This window comes from Amblyomma maculatum, chromosome 1, assembly GCF_055883805.1.
Source record: "Amblyomma maculatum isolate TAMU_Amacu chromosome 1, ASM5588380v1, whole genome shotgun sequence".
NCBI classification, from domain to species: Eukaryota; Metazoa; Arthropoda; class Arachnida; order Ixodida; family Ixodidae; genus Amblyomma; species Amblyomma maculatum.
This window is the reverse complement of record NC_139344.1, coordinates 483,996,647-484,017,595: the sequence shown is the minus strand read 5'-3', so window position 1 is coordinate 484,017,595 and position 20,949 is coordinate 483,996,647. Positions and strand designations below refer to the sequence as shown.

General features: G+C 44.1%; 2 long non-coding RNA genes across 2 annotated transcripts in view; one reads left to right on the top strand and one right to left on the bottom strand.

Moving 5' to 3' along the window:
• The window catches only part of LOC146210123 (uncharacterized), a 374,427-nt gene that overhangs the window by 335,523 nt on the left and 17,955 nt on the right, over positions 1-20,949 (top strand). The gene's annotated exons all lie outside the window — the stretch shown is intronic.
• Positions 7,801-20,723, bottom strand: LOC146210124 (uncharacterized). Its single transcript, XR_014708300.1, has 2 exons — positions 20,214-20,723; positions 7,801-8,063 (listed from the first exon to the last, which is right to left on the bottom strand). It is a non-coding gene; the product is annotated as an uncharacterized LOC146210124 (long non-coding RNA).

Here is a 20,949-nt window from a genome sequence, read left to right as displayed (position 1 = left end):
TGAATCTGGGTTGCAATACACACTTATACGCTACAATACCCCAGCACTCAACCCAACACTACGTCTCGTCTCGTAACTGCCACACTTGTTGGCTGCTTACTGCACCGAGCTACTCCAGCACTTACTGTTAGCACTACACACCCATATATTGTTTTTTATTTATTTATTTATTTCAAATACCCTAAGGGCCTTTGCGGGCATTACATAGGGGGGGGGGGGGGGATTCATCAAATAAACACAAATAATTTACATTACAAGCAAAGAAAAAGCTGTAAGCAGAAATAGGTGCACAAAAAACCATGAACAATTTATGTAGCGACATCTAGATGCTAGAATCTAAGAAAGAAGACATCTAGAATGAGAGCAGTTAGGGATAAGAGTAGATGGAGAATACCTCAGTAATCTGCGATTTGCTGATGACATTGCCTTGCTAAGTAACTCAGGGGATGAATTGCAAATAATGATGACCTAGACAGGAAAAGTAAAAAAAGTAGGCTTGAAAATCAATATGCAAAAGACTAAGGTAATGTTTAATAGCCTAGGGAAGGAAAAACAGTTTACGTTAAGTAGCGAAGCACTGGAAGTAGTAAGCGAATATATATCTATTTAGGACAGGTAGTAACAGCAGATCCGGACCATGAAAGGGAAATAACAAGGAGAATAAGACTGGGATGGAGCACATTTGGCAAGTACTCCCAGATTATGACTAGCAGTTTATCGGTATCGCTCAAGAGGAAAGCATACAACAGTTGCATCTTACCTGTACTTACCTATGGGACTGAAACGTGGAAGGTAACAAAGAGGGTTCTACTAAAGTTGAGGACAACGCAGAGGGCTATGGAAAGAAAAATGGTAGAGATAACGTTAAGAGATAGGAAGCGTGCAGAGTGGGTCAGAGAAGCAACTCAAGTCACTGACATTCTAATGGAAATCAAGAAGAAGAAATGGGCATGGGCAAGACATGTAGCGCGAGGAAAGGATAAGTGATGGTCGCTTAGGGCAACAAACTGGATTCTAAGGGGAGGAAAGCGTAGCAGGGGGCGGCAGAAAATTAGGTGGGTGGATGAGACTAAGAAGTTTGCAGGGGTCAAGTGGATGCAGCTCGCACAGGACCGGGTTAATTGGAGGAATATGGGAGAGGCCTTCGCCCTGCAGTGGGTATAGTCAGGCTGAGGATGATGATGATGATCTAGATGCTTAAATTAGCATTACCTCATGGTATAGACATCCGCTCACTGGTCCTTGTTGTCATCCATGGCTTGGGCTTGCAACCTCCGACTGCTTGCTCCTTCACACCCTCGTAGGATAGTCGTGCATGGCGTGTGAGTGCCGTACATATAAACCAGTATCCTTCAGTGCTCTAACCTCACCCAGTATTATTGAGCACTAGACTGGCTTCAGCATTTTGCGCTGCCCTAGCTTAAGCATCTGTTGCGAAATTAAATATTAGCAGCCACATTCTCCTGATGTTATTCTTGCTTTAAATGGACATCAGTATACAGAACAACAGAATGATGATGGGAAATCGTATTTCCACAGATACAACACAAATGGAGTTTTAGGCCTCAGGAAAGCTTTAAATAAATATTTAACTTGATCTCAAACAATTCAGGCCTGCCATAGTCAAGCCCCCACTTCGCTAAAAAAAGAAAAGCAAACAAACAGCAACTGCACGCTAAAATGCAAATGCATATGGATACATTGACGTCATTTGAGAGGCTACACATTTCACATTCATGCGACGCAATCGTGCGCAGCCACTGTCACTTCCTTGATACTGTCCAGACCTGTACCTGCTCATTGTGCCTTACGTTCCCTATTCCTGTGAACTGTTTCAAAGCTTTCTCCTTGTCAGCGGCTTGTGTCACCTTCTCCCCACGCTTACAGCCACTTTTGCCCTTGCATGCAACATGCTTGATTCCATGATCTTGAAAAGGCTATAACAAGTTCTGCATGCACATGGAAGCAAATTTGTAAATATGTTGTAAGGCACAATGCTTTGGTGTTGTACTGCTACACTTGTCTGTTTATTTGTTTATCTGTTATGTCTAGGCAAGTTCTGTTATGTCTTTTTTTTTTTTTTTTTTTTTTTTTTTTTTTTTTTTTGTCCTACTGTTATATGTGCTTGGTTTTTCCATAACCACTTCTCTTGATGTCATACGACTCGAGATGCTTGGGGCATTAAACCCCATAAACCAGTTACCAACCAACCGTCTCTTGGCACTAGCCTGATTTCTTTTATTCCAGTTTTTCAGTGGCAAGAAAGCATGCTGTCATCAATCTTTCCTTCCTCCATCCTTTTGATCGCTATGTGGTTATTTCTTTCCCTGTATCATATAAGGGGGACGCTCTCCCATGTATAGATAAATCAGCAACCGTGCGGTACCCGCTTATTGCAACATTCTTAACAAACCATATTCACTGCAGCTTAAATGTGGTGCTGTCATTATATCATAAGCAGAACAGGCCTCTCGGCACCCCTGCTCCTGACCTGAAGCTCCGGATTCTACACGGCCTACCCCGACGTGAAGCAACTTTGCTGTGCTGCCTGTGGGTTTGTGTAGCATTCACAAATTCTCATTCGTTTGTGATAGTGATAATGATAAGTGGGAGGCTTAGCGTGGAACAGACAAGGACAGGAGAGGCACACAGGACGAGCGCTAACTTACAACTGAAAATTGGAAGGGAAAAAGTACGAACTCGAGGAAACAATTCATTCATCCATAGACTAGGAACCGATAAGTGCGTAAGTGAAACGTCGGTTGTTCTGTTGAAAAAGGAAGCATCGTTTTTAAATGCTGTGTAAGTTTTTGTATGCTTCTGGTATTTCGTCTCTATTCTGTTTTATCTGCCTTTGGGTGGCCCTAGATTATCTTGAATTATCTTCCCAGTCATGCAAATTCAGGGCTTTATAGAGCATGCGCACATATTGTTTCCTCGAGTTCGTACTTTTTCCCTTCCAATTTTCAGTTGTAAGTTAGCGCTCGTCCTGTGTGCCTCTCCTGTCCTTGTCTGTTCCGCGCTAAGCCTCCCACTTATCATGTATTACCAACTAGCCCAGAACTCTACTTTGCTCTCGTTTGTGATAGGTATGGCTAATAGCCCTGCATGTGCAACCTGTGGGTCTGACGAGACTATAGGCCACATTCTTTGCGAGTGGACCACATACAATGCGGAAAGACAGTTTCTCTGCCCTGCACTAGAGTGTCTATATGGACACCCGCTGACAGAAATCAAGAATATATGCCATTGGCTACGGCGATCGTGTGCGGTGAAGACCTCCCAGGCACTGCTCTGCTTCATGAAAACCACGGGCCTGATCGGTAGACTGTGATTTTGCTGTGATGCGACGTGATATGGCTGTGATGTGACAGTGCTGACTTCATATTTCTGTAACTTTCTTTTACACATCACTTTTATATCCACTTACCCCCTTCCCCCAGTGCAGAGTAGCAAACCGGTTTCTTCTTCGGTTAACCTCCCTGCCTTTCCTCCTCTTCCAACACCCCTGCCTATAGTTACACTCAGAACTTGCCTGTGCAATGAACCTAAACCTGAAGTTGCAAACCAAGATGAGGTGAAAAGCAACATAAAGTACTGCAGTTCATGTTCAAGACTTTTATAGAGACTCCAATTATAGTTTGATTCAACGGCAAGTATCCGAAGGCTTTTTGCTATGCAGCACGCACAGTGTGGATGTTCTTGATTGCATACAGCTCCCAAATTTATTAAACTGTCAGCACATAGAAACGAAAGAATGCGTCATTTCAAGCATTTAGTCGAGTATAGAGCACACTGGTGATATGTTCATGTTCTCCTTCTTTCCCCTGGCGGTCCGTGAATGGAATGGCTTAGCCGATGAAGTGGTTAATTGCTCATCACTAGATGGGTTCAGTTCACGGCTGGCAATTGTTCCTTGAGTACCCTATATATGTGTAGCCTGACCTCTGTACAAATATAGTGAAACATGTCTTCAGCATTGTATTGTATCATATCCTTCTTTTCCATTTCTTGTTCCACACTGCCATATAGAATTATATATAAATTAGACAAGTGTGGATTGCCAGTATTCCTGTCATTTGCTGTTTCTATATTATGCCCCAAACCTGCAACAGCCTCCAAAAAGAGGCTAGCAGTATGTATGAAATAAAATAAACCAGTTTAGAAAGCTTGTGCCTTTCCTTGCTTTTTGGACGGAATACAAGTTCTCGGGCCATACAGGATCTGCAACTGCTATGGAGGGTCGCACGGACAAGCTAGGCGCTGCCCGATCAGTTTCATTATCAGCATATTTTATGTATATACTGAGGGATACCCCCCCCCCCCCCCCCCCCATTTTTTTTTTCTCACTGTGGCTAAGGCCAGACAGGAAAGGAAAGAGGACAGGCCACTAAGGGATAAATTTAAGAGAATGTGTAAGGTCACTAGGGGTGAGTTGGCTCATTTTCCAAGGCTAGGGAACAGTGGCCTATCTTACCTTTTCTGCCTAGCCTTGGCCACACTGCCATAAGTTGTCTCCGAGTGTAATTGAAGTCGAAAATGACTATTAGTGGGATTTGTTTTTATGCTATGTATGGCGTCAATTTTTTTTCGTAGCCAAACTGAATCTCCCTTTCATGCCTGGCGTCTGCCTATAAACTCGTCGACTTTGCGCCTGATTTAAACGAAAAACGCCACCCTTCTGCGCAAATTAAATTTTCAAAATTCGCGGCCATTACCATCATTATCGTTTTTGTAGCGTCTCGCGCCATCTGTTGTGTATGTACACCAAAAAGAGAAAAAAAAATAAAACATTCAAGATGGCTGCCTCCATGTTTTGCGCTGGGATGCATAAGTGACCGTCTTTTTTTGAAGATTTCTCGTCCTGAATGTTTACCCATAGCAAAGTTTCACGGTCCTCGCTAATAAATAACACGTCCCGCATCCAAGGTGCTGCTTTTTCTTGCAGGTAAGGACATAAGACGTCAAAGGGCCGCCGCACGTCCTCGCGACGGCGCGATTGTTCCCGCTATACGATGTGTTGCGTTTTGTTGCGCCGGTTGTTTTGTGCTTTATGAAAGTTACATCTTTGTGCTTAGGTTCAGAAGTGTGCACCTAAGTGCCAAGGAATGGGTGACGCCGGGACTAAGGAGGTTGAATCAGGACAAAGAATGTAGGCTTTTCTCTGGCTGTCCAAACTCTTACCGCTGTTTTTGCCCGAATTCCATCGCTTTTAATATAATTTATTAACCTTTTTTCCTCGCCCAGCACATTGATGAGCACTGTGGCTACGTAGGGCCCATCGCGCGGTATTAGAGGGAACTGCTCTTGATGGCATAGAATGCCACCACGGTAGGCAAGATTTCTCCTTTGGCTACTACTCTTGTCTGCACCCCTCGCTCTGTTGATGACATTCGAAACGGCACCGCATTTTCATTTACCTTATGGAATGAAAAACGCAAGCGGTTTAACTACTACCGAGGCACTTTTTTGCGCGACTTTTATGCTTCTGAGTGTTCTTTGCTAGAAGCTCTCCGGCACCGATGCTTGCTGCTTGTGCTAGTGGAACGGTAGAAGTAGTGGCGTTCACGGTTTACATTGCTTGAAAGCAGTTTGTCTAGTGAACACTTCGCAGACTTGCAGCTTGTGTCAGCAATACGGCTATTTAATGCAGCAAAATAGAAAAATATTAATGCCATTGTCATGAGGCGAGCCCAAGCTTTTAAGAATGGAATTATCTAGTGGTTGCATAGCGTTTGACCCAACAGACAGATGACTCCACAGGCTGAGAATATTTAGTCAGCCATTTCCTTTCCTGTCCTGTGTACGTACCCTCTCTCTATTTTGTAATGTTGGTAATTTCCTACACCTAGAATAAAGCAGCTTGTGCTCTGCCCTGTGAACCATTTAACATCTGCTGTTCTAGACCTGCTCAGCACGAGTGCCAATGCTTTTTTGTGGGTAGTGCACCAATCAGGCCAGTAGAAGACTTTACTGCCAAATAGTGTCATAAGCTTGAGCTTATTGAAGGCACTGTGCAGCTGAAAAAAGCCATTTAGCAATCGCCATTCCTTGCAACTTTCAGGCTCCAGGGTGTTTCCGAAATGCAAATTTATTGAAGAACCCTGGCTAGTTTTGTTCAAGCTTGGTTGCGGGTTAAAATGATGCACATTAGCCTGCTGGCAAGCTTGCACTGCAATAATTTGCACAATGCTAACGAATTAGGAACAGCCCAACAGCTTGAGTAAGCTTGAGGCTTTGTCACTGCAGCCTCCTTGCACACAGCGCAGGTTGTGCACAAATGTTGCTTGTTTGCCAGGCAAAATCTTCTAGAAAATGTTTCTGCACCTGAAAAATGTTTCTGCACCTGCCTACAGGTACACCAGCTGGGAAAACTTTTCATGCCGTAGATCTGTTTTCAGCCATGTTCACTTGTACCCTGCTGTGGTGGCTCAGTGATAAGAGAGCTTGATTGCCGATCCCAAGGATACAGGTTTACTCTCAGCTGCGGTGGCAGCTGATGGAGGCGAAATGCAAGGCGGCTTTGTACTTTGCGATGTCAGTGCACATAAAACACCCAGGTGGTCAGAATTTTCTGGAGCTGTCCGCTACAGCATCCCTCATAGCCTATAGACATTAAACCCCATAAACCGAACAGAACACTTGTCAACTGTAAACTTCCATAAGGAGAAAATCTATGCAGCTCAAAAGCAGGCCCTGTGGCTGCAGACAGTTCACCAAAATGTATATGCGAAATTAATTGCAAAATAAAGTACAATCCCTTTGTGCACGTTACATAAGGCATTGCAATCCAAGGCAAGCACAGATGGTGGAGGTAGGTGCAGCGTATGTCTAGTTATCAAAAGGCAGTATTTCTGTGCATATCAGCAAAGTATATGGGGTTTTATTTCCAGGCTGTAGGAGGGCCACAATTTTAGCCTCTTGGGAACCTTTATTGTGCACTACTAATACTGCTGCATATCATACGGGCATTTTCGCATATTGCCTCTATTGAAGCAGCATCACTTTTCTATGTAAAAGTGAACATTCTAGTGTCTCATTGCAGGTCTGCAATAATCATTGTAAAAATGCTGAGAATCTTTCAGACGACTGTGTACAAACTTGACTAACTACACATAACTTTCCGCATCCACAAAACCATATGCTGGCTTAGTCCTTTATCTCAGAGCTTCATTTGTCATTGGCAATTGTGCCAGTATTGCCAGTGACAAGTGGCACTTGTCCAACCTGCTCTTACATTGCTTGCACTGCCAATGAAAAAGGAATAGATTTGGTAAATACATTGATTGCATTTTCAACTCTACAGAGCAATAGTTATCCATGGAAAAAAGATGCGCATTTCAGTCTTTAGCACACATTTTTGGCATGACAAAAGTCATTTTATGATAGTGCCACACACAAAGAGTGCCGGTGGCGGTGATGCCTCAACAAAAAAGAGCTCTTTCGTAAAGTAGTTCAGACAGCAGCTTCGCTGACAATCTAGAATTTGTACCTGACAGTTACTCTGACCCCGTTTGCGATGTGCGTACACTGGTAAAAAAAACAAAACAAAGATGGCGAAGTGACAGCATGCTTTACTAATGAAGGAAACTTTTTAGAATTAGAATGGTATGAAAAACATTACAACTAAACCTGCCGATGTTAGTATGTTTTTCGGGAGTTAATTTGGCGGTTACCGGGTTAACGTGCAGCAAACTCCATATAATTAGCATCAATTAAATGCTGTGTATCTTGGGGACCATCATTAACAATGTGATGCATGTGAGCCATCACATGCTTGAGTTCATTAAACATACAAGATACGTAGGCACCTTTTATTCAGACAGCATTTGTATACAAAATCAAAAGCACCATGGCAATGTCAGAAGCAGCTTAGGCATATAAGCACAGCCTATTTTGAACATGATGTGGAACAGGTTCCTTAGCCCTCTTATTTTTCAAAGTCGGCTAACAAACAGATGTGCATTTGCAAAAACCTGCATGGTATGCAGATGAGCCATTCCTGCCACTAACAAAATGAGCCACTTCACAGATTTCCATATGGTCCTTCCAGTCTTTGAACTCTGCAAAAAGAAAGATTTTCCAAGTTGTCAAAAGTGAGTCTCAAAAAAAGACAGCAAGAAACAGAACTCTTGTAGACTGGAAAATACAAAATAAAAAAAAAAGTACAGGTATTGCCAACACCAACGGATTGCACAAGTAAACTGCGTATGTTGACATCAATTTTTGGAAGCAGATTTCAGAGGCTAGGCTACACTGCCATGCAGTCAGCCATAACTACTGCTGGATGAATGTCAACATATCCAAAATGAGTTATCAAGTTGTCCTTTGTGTGCCTTCATAGAGGCTCTGACTAGGCTTAAACATGGCAAATAGACTTGTCCTCCGCACTCATTGGTTCTTTACGATGCCTGTCACTGGAAAGGCCTAAAGCTTTTCCTATTGGTTCATTGACTTGAACGAGAACATCTTCGGTGTAACTCCGCCTGGTTGGGTACTTGAAACAAAAGTTTAAGAAACACCATCACCAACCAAATTTTTTATTAGAACCCGACGTTTCGGGTCCAACTCGATCCCTTCCTCAGGGGCGACTAAAGTTTGAGGCCCGCAGTAGCAGGCACACGTGGCGAAGTCCAATTGTGTAGCAGAGCCAGGGTAGCGTCCCCAGATTCCTGTTCACTGCTGCAGCTGTCAGCCGGATGAACTGAAAAAAGAGGTGACGTCTTTTGAAAGGGTTGGTCTCCACCACATCAAGTATGTTCACCTCGCCAAAGGCGATTTTGTGGTCGGCGCATTCGCAGTGCTCGGCGAGGGGGGTTGCTTTTCGAGTTCAATTGCCGGGCGTCATTTTTGTGCTGCAATATGCGCAGACAGATTTTTTTTTTCGCCGATATAAGAGGCAGAGCACTCTGAGCACGAGATTTTATAAATAACGCCTGGTTATTTTTCTCTAGGAATACGGTCTTTTGGTAGCGGCAGAAAACGGCAGACTGTTGAAGTAGGTTTGTGCGACACACAGACGTGTTTGCGCAGGATGCGTGCAAGCGCCTCACTGGTGCCCGCCACGTATGGGAGCACAATGCGAGGGCGCTTCGTCGTTTCCGTGTTGACCGACCCTCTTGTCCTGCAAGCTCGACGGCGGAAAGCACATTGGAATAAAGGCGCGTGTATAGCCATTCTTCTTCAGATCGGCTAAGCATAGGCCGCTGCCTGCTACTGCGGGCCTCGAACTTGTCGCCCCTGAGGAAGGGACCGAGTTGGTCGCGAAATGTTGGGTTCTAATAAATAATTTGGTTGGTGATAGTGTTTCTTAAACTAGTGGTTCATCACACCGATTAACAAGCTAATGGCAGAAGGAGCACAGGTAACGTCTTCAAGAGCCTACATATGCTCTTTGCAACCATGTGTTCTTATTCCATCATTTACTATCAGCCAAAAAGAACTCAGTACTCTGTTTGACAGCATTATCTGCACATTGGATTCACTTTCAGAGTTTATTTCGTTGCAACAATGTGCCAATCACGACAAAGGCACTGGTCATCGAACAACAGAATGCCCAGTGCTCAGTTTAAAGGCAACAAGGAAACATGTTAACCTGCCAAGTACAATGATCAAGAACAATGTAGAAGCAGTGTTGTGTTGTGGCAATCATTCGAGGTAAATCTCTGTGCATCATCATTGTACAACAAAAAGAGTAAAAGCTGCGTCCAGGTGGCGTAAAGCGTGAAAAAAAAAAAAAAAAGCTTTGCGGTATGACTTCCCCCTCAAAGAAGCATCGGCCCAATGCTCTACATTGAATAGAAAGGTAGGCAAAAATAAACATTAAGCAAAATATAAATAGTGTCCATCAGTTATAATAGGGCTTTAGGCACACAACATACAATTTCTGGACATGTATCACCCCTGGGGTACTGTCAGTAACATCTGGGGACAATTCCATAGCCCATTTCATCTAGATGAGTGAACTTGATTTGCGGAAACAGCAGCGTAAAATTTATAGTTTTCATTAAATCCACGATGGTGATTCAGCATCCAAACCTATCCTAGCTTGTAATTTTCATTGTCATTGTAGGTTACGTTAGGCATTGGTGCCTTGCTGGCTTTTTATGCGCAACTGGGCGAGTCGGGCTGCTTCTGCACGCTGAAGGTAGGCAGTGACACTGAGGCTGTCCTTTTCCGTTACATGTGGCATCAGCATGACATCGAGTGCTGTATTAAGGCGAAAGCCTTTAAAGGGAAACTGCACCAGTTGTAGATTTTGATGAGTTTCAAGGAATCAAATGATTACAGCTTTCAGGTTAAGCATGCAAGATATCTTCGCGCTAGCATTTCAAACAATGGCGCAAATAGCGATTTAAACCACTTCAGCTATCGAGCTTCTCCTCACCACACAGCGACGCTTGGGGGGCACATAATGACATCATTGACGGCACCAGTATGTTTCCCGCATAGAATGGCTTGGTTGGAAGAAGTAAAAACAAGGCTACCAAAATTGAAGGCCCAGGAATATTGTTTGATGGCATCAAAAAAGGCACCGCATGATGTGGGCGAAGGTAACGTAAAGAAAAAATATTACCGTCCGTGATGTCATCATCGAGCTTCTACGCAGTCCTTCAGTGCTGTGAGGAGAAGCTCGAATTGTAATCGTTGATTACTTCATCAGTTTTAAAGATAGCACACAAACACTTTGCAAGCATTACCGACAGCTTATGGAGAGTCAAATTCTTGAATGTCGCAGAATTCTCGAAAAGTGATGCAGCTGCGCTTTAATGGCTCATACTGTCGGCGTTCGTTCGGTCACAATATAGCTTTCAATCAAATTACATCACCTGAAACCGAAACTAATGTCATCGGAAAGGTAAAAATCCTGCATCCACCGGGAATCGAACCTGCATCCCTCGCATCGCCAGCCTAAGCTTTAACCAACTGTGCCACACCCGGGATCGTGAACTGCACATATATCTTGTCTACAGTGATTTGGTTTGGTTTGGTTTGCGGGGTTTAACATCCCAAACCGACTCAGGCTATGATAGATGCCGTAGTGCAGGACTCCGGAAATTTCGACCACCTGGGGTTCTTTAACGTGCACTGACATCACATAGAACACAGGCGGCCTTGCTTTCGTCTCCATTGAAAAGCGGCCGCCGAAGCCCGGTTACGATCCCGCATTCTTGGGAACAGTAGTCGAGCGCCGTAACCACTGCGCCACCCCGGCGGGCCCTTGTCTATCATGAGGATGAGTTAAAACACACATCATAATTCTCATTTGTCTGCGTGATGCTAATGCGGCCACTCCCCTTTGTAGCGAGGGATCACAGAGTTCTTCATTAGGCCAATAAATAAAGGAGTAGAAAAAGAAAAAAAACTATACCAACTGCTGTGCATTGGTCAAAAGTCCAGAAAAAAGAAATGAGGAAGGAAAAGGGGGAGTCCTTCAACAATCTTTTCGTTTACGCCACCAGTCAAGGCGGTGCTTTGTCACCTCTACTGCCCTACCCAGGGTGTGCTCTTTGGGTGGTGACATCGACTGCAGACCAAGTGCTGTCGAAAGAGTCTCCATCAGTGCTGATGTCGCAGTTGTAGGGGGGAGGGCCACAGTTTCGGGCACTCGATCACAACATGCCGTATGGTTTTATCGGCTGCGTCGCACTCGGAGCACTTGTGCGCAGAAAACCACTCCGTGCCTCGCAGAGTAACCCGCTGCCGTCCGCTGTCTCGTGTGTTGTCATAGATGTTCTCATTAGCGATCGTGTGTTTTGTGCTGGAGTCCACCGCCAGGGATGACTTTGCCCGTGCTTCGCTGTGCCATCTCTTCATTTCTGCTTCTCAAACCTGGTTATGGATCTGCTCTCTCCACGCAAGCTGGAATATCTCCAACAGGCCGGCTTGTGGAATTCCGTACTCCTATGCCAACCTTCGCGTTCAAAGCATCCATCTGGTGTTGGAGCACTTGAGTACGATGTACTTGTATACCTCGCTGGACCATCTATGGCGAAGTGCTCAGCTGGCACTGCAAGGCAAGCTTGCGGTTGTCTCACATGCGACGATAGTAGCGCTGACAATGACGCTGCAATTAGTGATAATGACAATGACGGCATTAGCAATGATAACGGTGCATTTAGTTAATAATGATAATGAGAGCAAACGGATGCACCGTGTGCACCAGCAACGCTCAGCCTTTCGCACTTCTGCAGTGTAGATTCCACAGTGCTTTTGGAATTTTCGGGCTCCCTGCCATACACAAGGTGGAATGGAGTTGACCTGCTTCTCCGCTCCTAGCCGGCAGCAACAGCGCGGCAGGCTACTGTGCTGACATTAAAGCGAGAAACTAGTTACATCGGCTTAACTTTCAGGCCGACTGACTGTTAATGCATGCAAGGAGGACAATGCCACGGACAACGAGAAGTGGGTTTTTTACACGACAGATATGATGTGCTTCTCGCTTTCTACAACGATAATTAGTCTGAAGAAGCCTTTGGCCCTTTGCTTCGGCGTTGCGAGTCAGGTAGTCAGTTGCTACTATTATCCACTTGTTGCTAGATGTCAATGTCGGGAAATGACCTAGTAAGTCCATGCCGATCTGTTGGAATGGCCTCGCAAGTGATTGGTTTGGTTGTATATCCTGCAGTCTTGTTAGCAGTGTTCGGTGGCGTTAGCAGTCACAGCAACTCCTGACATAGTGCGTGACATTAGCAGATAGACGAGGCCAATATGGGCCAATATTATTTAACCTGAATGCGACTCAGAGTAAAATAAAGTTTAGACGCCCAGCTGTGGGCTCATCATGAGGGGCCTGTAGGATTTCATCGAGAAGGCCCACAGGGACAAGTAAGTAGGCGGTCAGGGTGCGAACGCCACTATAAAGCGCAAGGGAGGCTAGTCCACGTTTGAACACTCTTAAGTGGCAAGGATGACTTTCCTTCAAGGTAGTCGAAGTCTGAGTGCTGAATTTGCGTGAAGTAGGCCCCAAAATAGCATCGTTATTGTCTTCTTCCAGCACTTTTGGACAGGGGCTCGTGAAAAGCAGTACCATGTGTGCGTGGCCAAAATAGGTGTTTAGAGCAGCTCTTGGAGCAAGCAAATATGCTTTTTGGAGCAGCTAAATGGAGCAGAAAGCAGGACAGACGTGCTGAAACAGCTATGGAGCGGAAATGTTAATGTTTTATAGCAGAAATATCGGCTTTTTGAAGAAACTTCAGAGCATGTGGTCAATTAAATCTCCAATAAGTCATAAAGGCCTTTCTACCCTTCTTGGCAGCAGAAATTGTGCTGCTTACAAACAGGCCCGCTGTGTTCTGAAGATGTTTTACTGCACACTGACTGTAACCAACATGTGACCAGCGTGCAGTTTAAAGGCCCATTCACGATTGAGGATTGCAAAGGGTGTGCGATTAAGGAACCGCTCAGACTGACCGATGTTCACACTTGCAAAGGCAAACGGTGGGTCGCTTTCCCAAATTGGCCTCATTCAGAACGAGACTTGTCGACCTTGACTGCTCACCAAAACAGAAGCCGAATGTAAACCGAACTTCGATTCATATCAACTGTGTTGCTGATTGGTTACCGATTTAAGACCAGGAAGGAAACGTTGGACATGTGCCTTTTTATATATGGGAGTGCTTGTTGCTAAACAAGCTAACTCTCAAAACGTAAGAATAATGTGCTTCAGATTGTATGCTTAAATAATACAGCATGAGCACATCTATTTTGGCCTTCTCGACAATCTCTAGACGAAGCCCAAAACAAGTCCAAGGATCGCTAAGGTTGCACACTATAGTGAAGGCTTGCCAAAGTAAAAATAATATGCGAATGAAATATTTTTGCTGAAGAAAGAAAAAGGCTCTCAGTGACCACAATCCACGGCATGCATGCAAGAGTGCCGCAGTCACCATGAATAGCAGAAAGCATGGGGATGATATCGTGTAACGTCAGCGCCCAAGGTTGCCAAACCATAAAGCTGCTTTCGCTATTAATAATAAAAAATCATTATAAACTATCTACTGCACTGAAATCTCAAATTTCGAGGATTTATAATTTATGTGAATGGAGTGAAATGCAATAATCAGTTTATGCTCAGATTTTAGCTGTCATGACCCCTTTAAGTGAATATAAATAGTTCAAGCATATGGTACCAACATAAGAAACACTACAGAATTATATGAAAATGTCACTGAACTACGAGCACGTGAATGATTAAGCTGCTAAATTTGAAAATAATACACAAGACGCGGGCAGGGTCATTAAACAGAGCCCTAGAATATAATTTTTTCCGTCTCCTCACCTTCAGGTGCATTATCTGCTCTGGTTTAGAGCTCTGCTCTTAGTTTAGTGACTTCATATAAAAACAGAACCTCATCTGGACGTAGAACTTCTCTATGCGAAGAGTAATTTTTCTGTCATGGGCAGAATATCCAGGCTCGGGAACATCTGGGCTTTTCAAAAACATCGCAAAATTATGAATGTTGCTTGTCTTAATCTCAATTATTGAAATGAAATAAATAATTTAAAGAAATCGAATTTTCCAGCGTGTTTACGAGCTTTGCAAGCTCTGCAGACGTATAAAGAAGACCTCGGTGGTCAAAATTTGAGATGAATTCTTTTTTTTTTGTTTTGTTTTTTTGCACACATAATTTGCTCAAAATTAGATACAGAATAAGTACTACATTTTGATTTGTGCCTGAACTTTCGAGCCACATATCTTGCAATATACCGGGTGTACGAGGCATTTGAGGATGCAATGTTGGCTTCAGGCAGAGAATATTTCCAGCAAATATATATATTTTTTTACCAAACTTTAGGAGATATTTCTCTTACTGTTTATTTTCACATTACTCAATGAATGCGCCACTTGCAGCAATAACCAATTCAATTCGGCTTCGGAAATGGCTGCATGCACGGATCAGGTGGTTCTTAGAGGTACTGCCCATTGAGTTCGCAGTGGCGACCTTAAGAGTTTTTTGTATTATGTGGCCTTTTGTCGGCTTCTCTCTCAACGACGCCAGTGATTTCAAATCTGGACAACTAGGAGGCCACAAGTTGGGAGTGATGTGGTTATTGGAAGTTGTTGGCCAGCCACTCGTGGGTGACGCAGGCGGTGTGGGCGAGAGCCAAATGTTGCTGAAAGACACAAGGTTTTCCTTTCGAAACAGTATCAGTCCAGGGCTTCACAACGGTGGCAAGCACCTCTGCGTACTCGGCAGCATTAACGCGGAGTCCTTCTGCAAAACAGTGTGGCAGCATGACATCACCCTTGTTGCCGACGGCTGCTGACACCATCACAGACAGAAATTTTGTCTGCAATGCTGTCGGCACCTCATTAGCGCTTCCGTAAAGCCATCTTTCATTATGGCAATTAGCTTTTTGGTCTTGATCGAAGTTCTTTTCATCTGAAAGAAAAAAAAAGCATTCCAGGCTCTTCAGCTTGCCTAGCAAGCGCTTGGACCAGAGCAAACGATTCTCCCGACCTTTACCAGAAAAGAATTGCGGCCTCCTCATGACACAGAAATGGTACCTCACGTCCTCGTGCACAGCAAGCCTGGCAGCTGACTCTACGACATCGAGCTCCTTTGCAATGTCCCACATTGACTTCTCTGGGTTGTCACTCACGATGACTTGCAGCCTCTGAAGAAAATCAGGTGTTCTGACGACGTCTGACCGCTGACTGTGCTTTTTCCTTTTCGCCACAGCGTCACAGCACATCAGTTCTGTCTGCACTTTGTTAACGAAAGGCTTCGCAACATTCAGAAAGTTGGCAATTTCCAAGTCACTGTGGCGCACGGCCAGTGCGATGAGGACTGCATGGCGTTTCATTTCCTGTGTCAACTTGTGCTTCCATTATGCAACAAACTGCGCAGCATAAATGATAAGGGGTCAACCAACAAGAAGCCGCATGCCTAGATACATATGCTGAGCCTGCTGGTGTCTATGGCGATAAGGAGTAGTAACCTCAAATACCTCATGCACCCAGTGAGCTACGAGACTGCTATAACTGTGCCTAGTGACGGGCAATCAAAGTAGCTTCAACGTCCTCGAGCCTTCCCTCGTGAAGCAAGTGGTCAAATTCATCATTCGCAAAGAACACGCAGTGAGCAAAAAAAAAAAAAAAAAAGAGAAATTACACGCTCTCAATTTGTGTTGGAAGTTTTTAGGTGCAATCAAATCCATTCGCTACAACCCATCATGCTTCGAAAATCTTAATGAAAAGCATAGGTAAAAAATTGTTCAGAGTGCAATACGAAAGACCTGCAGTAGACCTGCAAGTAGTGCTAAAGGAACACTCAAAGAAAAAGTAGGCTTGCAGCGATGGTATACTGGCTCCTAATCACAAAAACACCACTTTCACTGAAAACAAAACTCTTATAAGGTAGAAAAAAGAGAACAGAAATGCAGGCATTGCAGAAATACAGAAATCGCAAATGCATGCACAATGACATGCAAGGGATCCCGGAGGCTGCCTAACATGTATTATGGTTGCATGTTTGAATTGTTAATTTTTGTTTCAAAAATGGCAAAAAGACAGGCTAAATATTGGAAGCCAAAAATAAATTTGCGCTTGGCAGTGCCACAGGCAGTCAGTTTCGTTGTGTTATGTTTTGGTTCTTCGAAGTCACAGCTATGCATTTGGCATCACCACGTGGTTTCATTTTTGATATACATGCTTTGGTTTACAAGTGCGGAGCAGCAGAGTTTTCCTCTGATGAAGTTCATGCCCCAGTAAGCGCTTCTCTATTGAAAAATCTGGTATGAAATGCACACAGGATTAAGTTACAACTTACTGGGCAGAATAAACCTGCACAGACCCGAGTGGAGCTGGGAAAGAAAAGAAAGGCTGGAAAAAGTAAGATTTAAATTGCATGGGTGCTTAAGAAAAAAAAAAAAGCGACAAAAAAAAAAGAAGAAAAAAAAAAGACGGCCTCGAACAGGATTTAATTCTAAGTCCTTTGCAGTTTTAACTGAATGTCTTAGCCATTGCACCACACGAACAGCTGAGACCTCTCGCATTACATTACTTGTGTAGTGCAATTGCATTTTTTTTACACACATTTTTCACTCACCGCTAAAAAATTGCATCCCAAGTGTGCTGAATGCTTTTGCTGGCTGTTAATAGTGTCACCGATGTCTCATATCTATGATAAGCATAGGAGTTTGCCAAACTATCTCGTAATATTTCTATTTCTCTATTTTCTACTCTCCCAGTGTGCATGCACAGACCTTACTGGCACATCAGTTTGCCATCTGCAGGGCAGCGACTCTAGAGTGCACCACATAAGGTGTAGACACCCAAGGAAGCATTGAGCGAAAGGGAGCTCAGTTGGTTCATATTAAGAAATACAATAGTGAAGGAAACTAAATAAATTGAGCAAAACAGGCCCTGTGTACCCCTTTTTTCTTTTAACTTTCTGCCACAATGCATTGTTCACCTCTTGCTGCTATTCAAAAAAGACCATCTGTAGCAGTCTTTACTCGTCACTCGTGATGGTAGCTCGGCAATGTCAGTGGCCGCATCCATAGCTTCGCTAGCTACAAACTTTGCCGCCACGCCGGCACTCGTACATTCTATCCTGTTAGTCAAGTGACCTCAACTCTAAAAAGCACCGCATGCTCTGTGGGTGCAAAGGTCAAGATTCACTGCGAGAACTTTGCAGTCAAGCTCAAGATCTATGCCTGGTGCAAACAAATAGACGGCTTTGGCAAACTGTAGCTTTAATTTCAGCTGCTGCTAGATTGCACTGCTCGCTATGCATCAAGAATCACGGAGTCTATGTCTACACCATCGTTTGCATCATTTTCCCAAGTCTAAATCCCTTGGAAGGAAAACAGACCTCTTCAACTTCAAATCGAAATATCTTGGCAATAAATGTGTCTTGCTGCCGGACAAGTGACAAAAAAGTCACGAAACACTGCACTACTGGAATCTGGCAACAAAAAATATTGTGATGGGTCCCATACTGCAGAAAATCTGGCATCCATGAAAAATTATGGGCATGTATCTGGCAAGTGGCAGGAAGGTGACGCAGCACTGCAATGACTGTCCGTCAGATTGTGTGACAACACAAGGCTACATGACATGACCAAGTCAGCAGGTGCTGCCACACAGGGTGCTTTTTATGGTATCAAGTTAAAAAGGAAAACAAAGAGAACATCGCTTGGAGCAATTACGCACCACTATTTGTTTCTTGCAGGTGTATCCGTGACAAAGGTGCATGCAGGGCTACCTGGAATCACTTGAGGCAAATCTTTGAAGCCTTTGTTATGAAATATTAAATATTGCAGAGGTTCAGCTCTCTTTGAACCAAGTCAAAAGCATTAGCCATCGGCCGGTGCCGCATTTGTAGCTGCCGCTTCAGTCTTGGCTTGATTCCGCATTTGGTAAGCTTCTCGGCAATAGGCTAGTCTGGCTTCTCGTTCGATGTCTTGGCAACCTGTCTGGCATGGTTGCAGTCTCTGTCTTTGGCGCAAGTGGATTCCTCTACACCACACTGCCTCCTTTTGTCATGCCGCCTGGTGAATTCACCCAACACTACGCTCGCGGTCTCGACTGCACTTACCCAGAAATGTTTTAAAGCAACGAACAGAATATGGGCGCACAAAACACAGACAACAGAACATGTTGGTGCCGCTGCAAATGAATGAACAACGAAATAGCTATTAGAAATGACAGCAGTGCCTACTCTGCTGGCAGAAATCTTGAGCAAAAATTTCTCGTCAATTGGCCCTAATTGGCTATACAAGGCCATGCGACATTTTCCCATGAAAATAGCAGTGACTGAAATTTTTCATACTTTCACAATCATCTTCTAGCAAATAATGACCTCCTTTTGTTTCGTACTACATGCGCCATAGTGTCAGCAAATAAATTGCAATGCTGTTTGTACAGCAAGCGACTGCAGGCAAGGGACACGTCTGGGTGATATTTTTGAGGTAGTCGTGTAAGCAAGTTTCCAGGGCAAAAAAATTATGCCATGTAATTTCTTCCTAACAAAGATTACCAAAGTACTGCCTGCTGAGAACTTATTCTCGGCAAATAATTTCAACAGTGTATGGAGCAGAGCATGAATTCGGGCAGCCCGAAAACCTGGGCCGGGCTGGAAAATTGCCGTTTTTATGGGTCTGGACCTGGCTCGGGCTTGACATGCAGGCCTGGGCTTGCAGCTTGCAGTGGCGGAACGAGGCCAGGCTGGGTAAAGCTGTGTATGGCTTCTTTTGGAGATGGAATTCCAGCACTAAAATCATTCCGGTGGTTTATGAATAAACCACTACTAGTACATATGTTGACAGAGAATGAGAGAAAGCTCATTTGTAAACAGAGTTTAATCAGTGCCACTCGGTGTTTTGTCCAAGTAATTTAGTACGAACATGCCGGGCTGCATTCAATGACACAAGTGAAAAAAGTTAAAAAGGAAAGGCTCAAAACTCGATAGCGAACTGTACTACAATGGAGGTGTTATGAAGTGCTGTAACCTGTCATGCATGACACAGCCCGTTTGCATAAGCACGTGCCTACTGAAGTACTCAACACCATCAGCTTAGGATTTCTCAGAAATCAGTGAGCAAGAGGGTAGCTTCTAACCTTTGTGTTACCGCTAACGGCTGGACATTTGAAGCCTTATAACAGCCCCTGGACAAGGACCTTCAATTGACTGCTCGGCAGGCAGCCATCTGTTCATAAAAATTCTGACTCCCCCCCCCCCCCCCCTTCCCCCCCAAAAGAATGTCTCTACGCTACAATAAATGCTGTAGGATAAGAGCTTATTGCTTTAGGAATCTTTACATATCCAATAACATATACATGCAAAATGAACAGACACTACCGCTTTTCGTCTCCACAGAGATGTGACAATGTGGCTGTGATTTCTTCAATGAATATGTAAATTTTGGTTTTTTCTGCCCTTGCCCACTAATGTTCCTGGGGCAAAGTTGCCAGGGGCAGTCTTTTTGTAGGTGATTAAGCAAAGAACTTGCACCAAGAGCCAATTGCTTATAAGGAGTCATAGTTAAAATGCCCATAATCCACACCTTTTAAATGTACATTGTGCTAGATAGCTTTACATAAAATGTCTTGTCAAAATATTCTTCACCATGCCTTTGCTTCTGTCGGTGCTTTAACTGTGCCCTTCTCAACCAAGAATATTTTGCAAGGTTTGTCTCTCATCTTGATTTATTGTTATGTGCTAGTTAAGCAATACATTTTTAAGGCGCCTGTTCAGACTTACTTTGCAGGTTTGGCACAGGCCCTGTCGTGGAAGCGCAGGCCGGGTCCGGGCCATTAATCATTGCCGATGGGCTTGGAACCATGGATCCGGGACGGTCTTCAAACGTGGGCCAGGGAAGGGGCTGGAAAATCCAACCCGTGCAGGGCTCTAGTAAGGAGTGTAAGAAACTAAAGGTACAGGAAAAAAAAAATCACACACACATAAGGGGAGTTCAGTAGCGAGTTCATTACTTCGAAGCACCTCTACGTGGTCTCCGTGCTACAATGGAGTTGTCTAAACGGTATTTACGTTATCATTTCTGTTGTCTCAACAGAGCTTATCCTTTTGTCGTACCCGACGCAAACTAGGCAAAATTTCATCAAGGGTACGCAGAATATCATCCATATAGCTGCCGCTTTTAGCTGTGAAAGGTTCAGTGCTAGTTTCGAGCTTTTGGTGCTCAATATGTATCACTAGTTTCAAGCTAGTGATGCTCGAGCGATATCATAGGCAAGTACTTCACCCGGATGTGATCAAAACGAACAGCGTATAGAGAATCGGGGCCAAGAACGTAAAAAGCATAAAATGAGCTTCGTCGCCCTAAGCAGCTAATCACTGACGAGTGCCGTGAGTATCTGGTTGATAGAAGACAAAGCATCAAGCGCCAGTTAGCAGCATCATAAGACAGTGCAGTGCTCGCCTTCAACAGTGCTAAATTGGCGCGTGCTGCAAGTGCATACATTGGCACAAATCCCTG